Genomic DNA, 6,238 nt, shown 5'->3' with positions numbered 1-6,238 from the left:
TTGCTCTAAAACCAATAAACTCCGACCTTATACTCAAAATTTCTTTCTCCCACAATCCTCCGTACCAACACTACTCAAGCATCAACTCTCTACCCAAAATCTTTAACACTCACAACACTTCATCCCATCCCTCCATATCCTCTAGTCTAGTTGATTCTCGGTACAATATCGATTTCACAGGATGACTGAGGATAACGTCAAGACAATGACTTTGGAATTCTGGCCAGGTAGTTGTGGCTAGAGGCACTCTGATGTGATTGTGGCACTCTCACATGTTGAGTGGGAGAGACGGTGGTGCCAGCCTCCCAAGAAAAGGTGTAGGAAAAGATAGGGTGTGTGTGAGGTGAAATGAAAATGGATCAGAGAATGTGTGGGTGGGCGAGCGAGCGAGCGAGCGAGAGAGAGAGAGAGAGAGAGAGAGAGAGAGAGAGAGAGAGAGAGAGAGAGAGAGAGATAGAGCAACCTAGGTTGACCTCAGTTAGCTTATAGCCTTTCCAATGTTTAAATACATAAGCTGGTGTTCAACTTCGTTTGACATCGTCACCTGCACTTCTGAGAGAAATTATGCAACTGAAAATGTAGTTGGTCAGTAGCTTCTATATTTTTTGCAATATTGCCATTTTTTTCAAATTTAATGGTGGACATATGCTCTATAGTGATTATGAGCATAGTGCTCAGTCTTCCTGATGCCTGTTCTGTTTTTATTTCTACTGACCACCGGCAGATGGTCTGGTATTGGACTTGTTTCATTCTCTGATAATCATGCAGAAGATTTGTTGATGTTTTTATATTAAGATGGTTTTTGTACCCCTCCAGGCAATCATCTGAATAATGACAGAGACAGCAGACTCAAGGCTGGTATAAAATTTTGCTCTCATATTGCCGATTCAAAGCGTACCTGTTGTTGAGATTCACACTGTAGCTGCGCCGGACATTTGATTGGATGGTGGACGAAATGGTGCATTACTGACAAGTGTAAGAACAGACACAAGTTATAGAACAAGTGCATGGTGAAACAAAGTTCCGTTATGGGTACTCTTTATTCAAATTACGATTTCGTGAGTCATGTTGACGGCAGTAAGGGGACTTGAGCTAGAGTTCGTCACGGCCACGCTAGCTGGAGATTCGTCTGTAAAAACTTGCATTTGTGGTCACAGTGGTGCCTATGCTAACCTTCCTATGGTGTAGAAATATACCTAGTTGGATTAATCTTATTGTGGCTAGCTGGTCCAGTGGCTAACGCGACGGTCTGGAGTTTTGAGACTCTCTGACCGCGGGTTCAAATCCCGCCTGTGGTATGTTTTTTTTTTTTTAAGATAGCTCTAGACAGAGTAAACCGAACTCTTTGCGTGCGGTTTATCTTTTACTTTCTTACGTAGAGGATTCGTCTCCCACAGCCAGGATATGTGAGGATATCCTTGTGAGTTGCTGCACAGATCTGCCAGACCTGGAAGTCCCAGTTGAATTGTTGACGAGTTAATAATACCCACGACGTTAGGGGATGCAGTTCTGCATATCATTTTTATACTTTCCCATCGTCTGCCTGGCTGTGTAGGTAGGTGAAGGAGGCGCCACAGCCAGGAATGGCAAGCTGGCAAAGTTTTTCTGAAGAAAAAGAATGCCACATATAAAAGTTCTTTTTGTAAACATCGTTTCCAGGTGATCTCTCTCTCTCTCTCTCTCTCTCTCTCTCTCTCTCTCTCTCTCTCTCTCTCTCTCTCTCTCTCTCTCTCTCTCTCTCTCTCTCTCTCTCTCTCTCTCTCTCTCTCCCGATGTTCATCAACCCCGGCAGAGATGACAAGTACAACACACTATATATTAAATAACACCGATCCTTCATTATATCCACTTCCTCATTTACTGATAATCCTCAGCCTCGTCTCTTTATTATCTCACCTCCCCTGCGGCACATGGTCACCCTCTTTCCCTCTCCCTCTCCCTCTCTTCCCTCTCAAATTTCTTGCCTCTCCTCCCCTTCCCTTCACTACTTTCCATGTCGTTTTTCTTCGTTCTACTTCTACTCTCCTCTTTTACACTATTTTCTCTCCATCTCTCTTCTCGTATTTCCTCAATCTCTTCCTCTTTACCTTGTCTCTCGTATTTCTTGCCACTTCTTTCAAATTTCTTTACTCTCGTCTTCGCCTCTACTCTTCTTTCCAGTCATCCTTTCCCTTCTGTTCTTCACTCTTCTCTTTTACCTCTCTTGCATACGTTGTCTCTCCCTGTTTCTCTGTCACCTGTATTTTTAGAGTTTTCTTCCAAGCAGGATGGCAACTTTCGCCCAATAAATATGGCAGAAACACGTTTGGTGTAGAAAAACGTTTCGCTCAGGGTAGAGTTTGACCCAGAACGAAACGTAATGAAGGTTTGATGTGAGCCAAGTACTTCTGGAGTGTCAGTGCTGTGGGCTGCACCGGTTCATTGGCTGGGTAATAGGGATTTAAATCCTATCGACTGCAAGAGGGTCATTACGGCCGCTCAAAACCACCCAGGAACACTTGCGAGATTTTGGCCTAAATAGCAACGCTCTTCTTGCCGAATAAGGCAAGCGAAAATTTGTGTATGAAATAATTTCACAAAAAATCATTCTCAACCTAACGATCAAAAATATATTTCAATGTGCTTGTTTATTATTAAATTATTGTAAACTTATCTAAAATGCATATAATTGGATTTAGTTTGATTAAATTGCGTTTGTTATAATAATGCTAGATAAGTTTTCTAAGGTTCTTGGAACTAGAGCCTCAAAATTGTCAATAAAAATAAGTTTGTTAACATTATTAGTGTTATTTGTCAAATGAAACTTCATGTTAAAATTAAATCTCTTATACTGGCACTAAGTTTTCTGTGCCTTATTTTCATTAATACTATATACATATTCATTAATATATACATTTCTCATATTGTTTGAGCCGTCTACGTGTAATCTTAATTGCTAAATGTATTTGTACTGTTATTATATTCCCAGGGAGGCGCTTGGCGTGTTGGGGTCATATGTAACGTCTGAGAAATTGATGATACTCGGGTTTTACTCCTTGAAGTGCACAATTTTCCTTTTTATGCTTAATTCGACAAGGCTCTTGTAGCTCTCAGCTGAGAAAGTGGCAATATGAGCAGTTGTAGCACTGCGAGTAGACTCGTGTTTAGAGTCATCAGTGTAAATTGTGATATTTGGTGCCAACAGGTGAGGGATTTTTTCTTGGCCAATTGCCACGTTCAGAACAGAATAACGCTCCATTATTACCCCTTGTCTCCTATGCCCTATTCTTAATTGCTTTTTCCCCTGCAGTATGGGACGCCTCTCTCCCTCTCCACGCTCTGTCCCCTTCCTACGTCACTGGTTGTCAAACTAACACACCTGTGTTCCTTCTCTTTCTCTCTTCCTTCGTTACCCCTCTCCCCTCTTCCCCTACTCGTACAACCTAGCTCTCCCCTACCCCTCACATCACTTCTCTGTCTTTATCACGGCGTGATGGGCACATATATATAACCCAGTACACTTATGGCTTTGGTTCTCCCTAGCCTGTCATATTTCTATACGGTTGTTTATTCTCTTATTTAACCGTGGGTTCTAGATGCATTATCTGTCTGTCAGTTGTGTAATATGAATGGATTTATGTGTGTGTGATTGTCTGTGTTTATCGTTTATAAGTGATTGATACTGTGTGGATATGTGGATGTTTGTAGACTGAATAAGCATGTTGTGCATCCTAATTCATTTAACTGACCTCACAACTTCCGATGACCTGCCTCTCTATCTACCTGGAGTCTACCTGGAGTCTACCTGGAGTCTATCCACCTGGAGGTTGTTTAGAGCGTCATGCCCCGCGGCCGGTCTCCTACCAGGCCTCCCGGTGGATTAAGACATGATCAACCAGGACAGTTATTGATCAATCAGTTCATCAACGAGCAACGCGGATAGTTACTGATCAGTACAATCTGTCATTTAGCAATCAGTTCATCAATGAGAAACGCGGATAGTTATTGATCAATACAGTTCATCATTGAGCAAGGAGGATAGTTACTAATCAATACTTGTGTTCATTAAGCGACACACACACACATAACTACTGATCAATACCTGCGATCACTGAACAATTTGTCCATAAACTTGGGAACTGAAAAGTTGTCTGTTTCTGCTAGGAAATGGCCGCTAGTGACGTCATACTGGTTTCAACCAATCAGAGCTTCACACCTTCTGTGTTTGTTGGGTAAACGGACACAAGGGCAACTAACGTGACATTTTATTGTGACAACGTTTCGCTCTTCAGGATCTTTCTCAAGCAGTAACGGCTCGATAAAACTCCTGGAGAGCGAAACGTTGCCACAATAAAATGTCACATTAGTTGCACTTGTGTCCTTTTTACCTAACATACTGTCGGTAATTCTAGCAACATTATTATACCGTCTGTGTTATTCTTCTCAGGTTAGGATCAGGTCTTCTTGCAACTGTCTTGATATCGATTAGTTTGGCACGATATGCAAATTTAACCAGCCTTCCTCTTCTGATAAGTGGTGCAGAAGGTTCGAAGCTTCACACCGAAGACCTCAGACTACTTCTCCACTTCGTCGAAACGTTTCGCTAATAAAGATACCCTGTGTAGCACAGATGTCTTACACATTATCTTCACAATGTTCTAGCGTGAGTCAGTAGGCCTTCTGCAGTGCTTCTCATACGTTCTTAGACACATACAACCACATTGTATTTATCTTGTTTTTGAGATTCCATAAAAATAAGGGACAAATCAATGACAAGATGGCAAATCTAATATATATATATATATATATATATATATATATATATATATATATATATATATATATATATATATATATATATATATATATATATATATATATATATATATATATATATATATATATATATATATATATATATATATATATATATATATATATATATATATATATATATATATATTATGAGTAGTCATTGAAAAGGTGCAGAGAATTTAGTGTACTAAACCCAGTTTGGTCTGACCCCAGAAGGCTAAGAATATATTACCCTGTATAAGGTGGTTCTTAAATTAGTAAAGAGGCTCTACGCTGTTCAAAACTAATATCAACTTTCACTTTACTAAGATATGCGAGAGTTGAAAGTTTGAGGCTGACCCCAAGAAGCGTTCTAATGTTACTCCACTTGAACTATACAGCTGATGAAGTATTCTACTCGGGTACCCATTATATGTATCCCCATTCTCTGGATACCTAATTACTGCTACTACTACTACTACTACTACTACTACTACTACTACTACTAATAATAATAATAATAATAATAATAATAATAATAATAATAATAATAATAATAATAATAATAATACTGCTACTACTACTACTACTACTACTGTGCAAGAAAGGTATAAAATACCGACAATATGAAAGTTAAGACATCCAGTTAAGTTAAGATATCCAGATGTTGCACATGTGTCTTAACTTTCATACTACTACTACTACTACTACTACTACTACTACTACTACTACTACTACTACTACTACTACTACTACTACTACTACTACTACTACTACTACTACTACTCTACTGTGATAACTACAATAGAACTGACGACGTATTGAAGGAGCAATGTGCAGGGGCATCTATCTGATACATCGTAACTTATCTATCTGGGTCAGAGCCATTACTGTTGTGTTATTATTATTATTATTATTATTATTATTATTATTATTATTATTATTATTATTATTATTATTATTATTATTATTATTATTATTATTAAGTTAAACACTAAACCTGAAAGGTTCATACAGCACTGCAGGAGACGGATGTGAAAGTAGGAATGCGCGAAGGGTAGGAGTGATGGGCAGGGGTGTGCAGGGGTAGTGGTTAGGGAAGCTAGGAGAGAATACAAGAGAAAAATTCATATCAGAACTGGTGCAAAAGGCTAGTTTACATTTAAAAGTGGAAAAAAAGAATCTACATCAGCGGTGGGACTTTCAGCGAGGAGGTCAGTTAGAGTGAGTGTGCTGGGGTGGTGTAGACGTCTTTGACAACCTTGTTAATTCTAAATAACGTGTAGCCCAGTGATGCATTTTGCAAAGCATCATCAGTTCTAGGCGAAACGTTGCAGCTAAGGTTTCACTGCAATCGTACTTTCTTTCTCACAACCCATGGATCTGCAACATCGTTGATCCGACACGTTAAGATAAGATTTGTTGGGATTTTTAACTCCGAGGTTAGCCACCCAGGATAAGCCAA

Source organism: Cherax quadricarinatus, chromosome 53, assembly GCF_038502225.1.
Source record: "Cherax quadricarinatus isolate ZL_2023a chromosome 53, ASM3850222v1, whole genome shotgun sequence".
Taxonomy (NCBI): domain Eukaryota; kingdom Metazoa; phylum Arthropoda; class Malacostraca; order Decapoda; family Parastacidae; genus Cherax; species Cherax quadricarinatus.
This window is presented reverse-complemented; position numbering follows the sequence as displayed.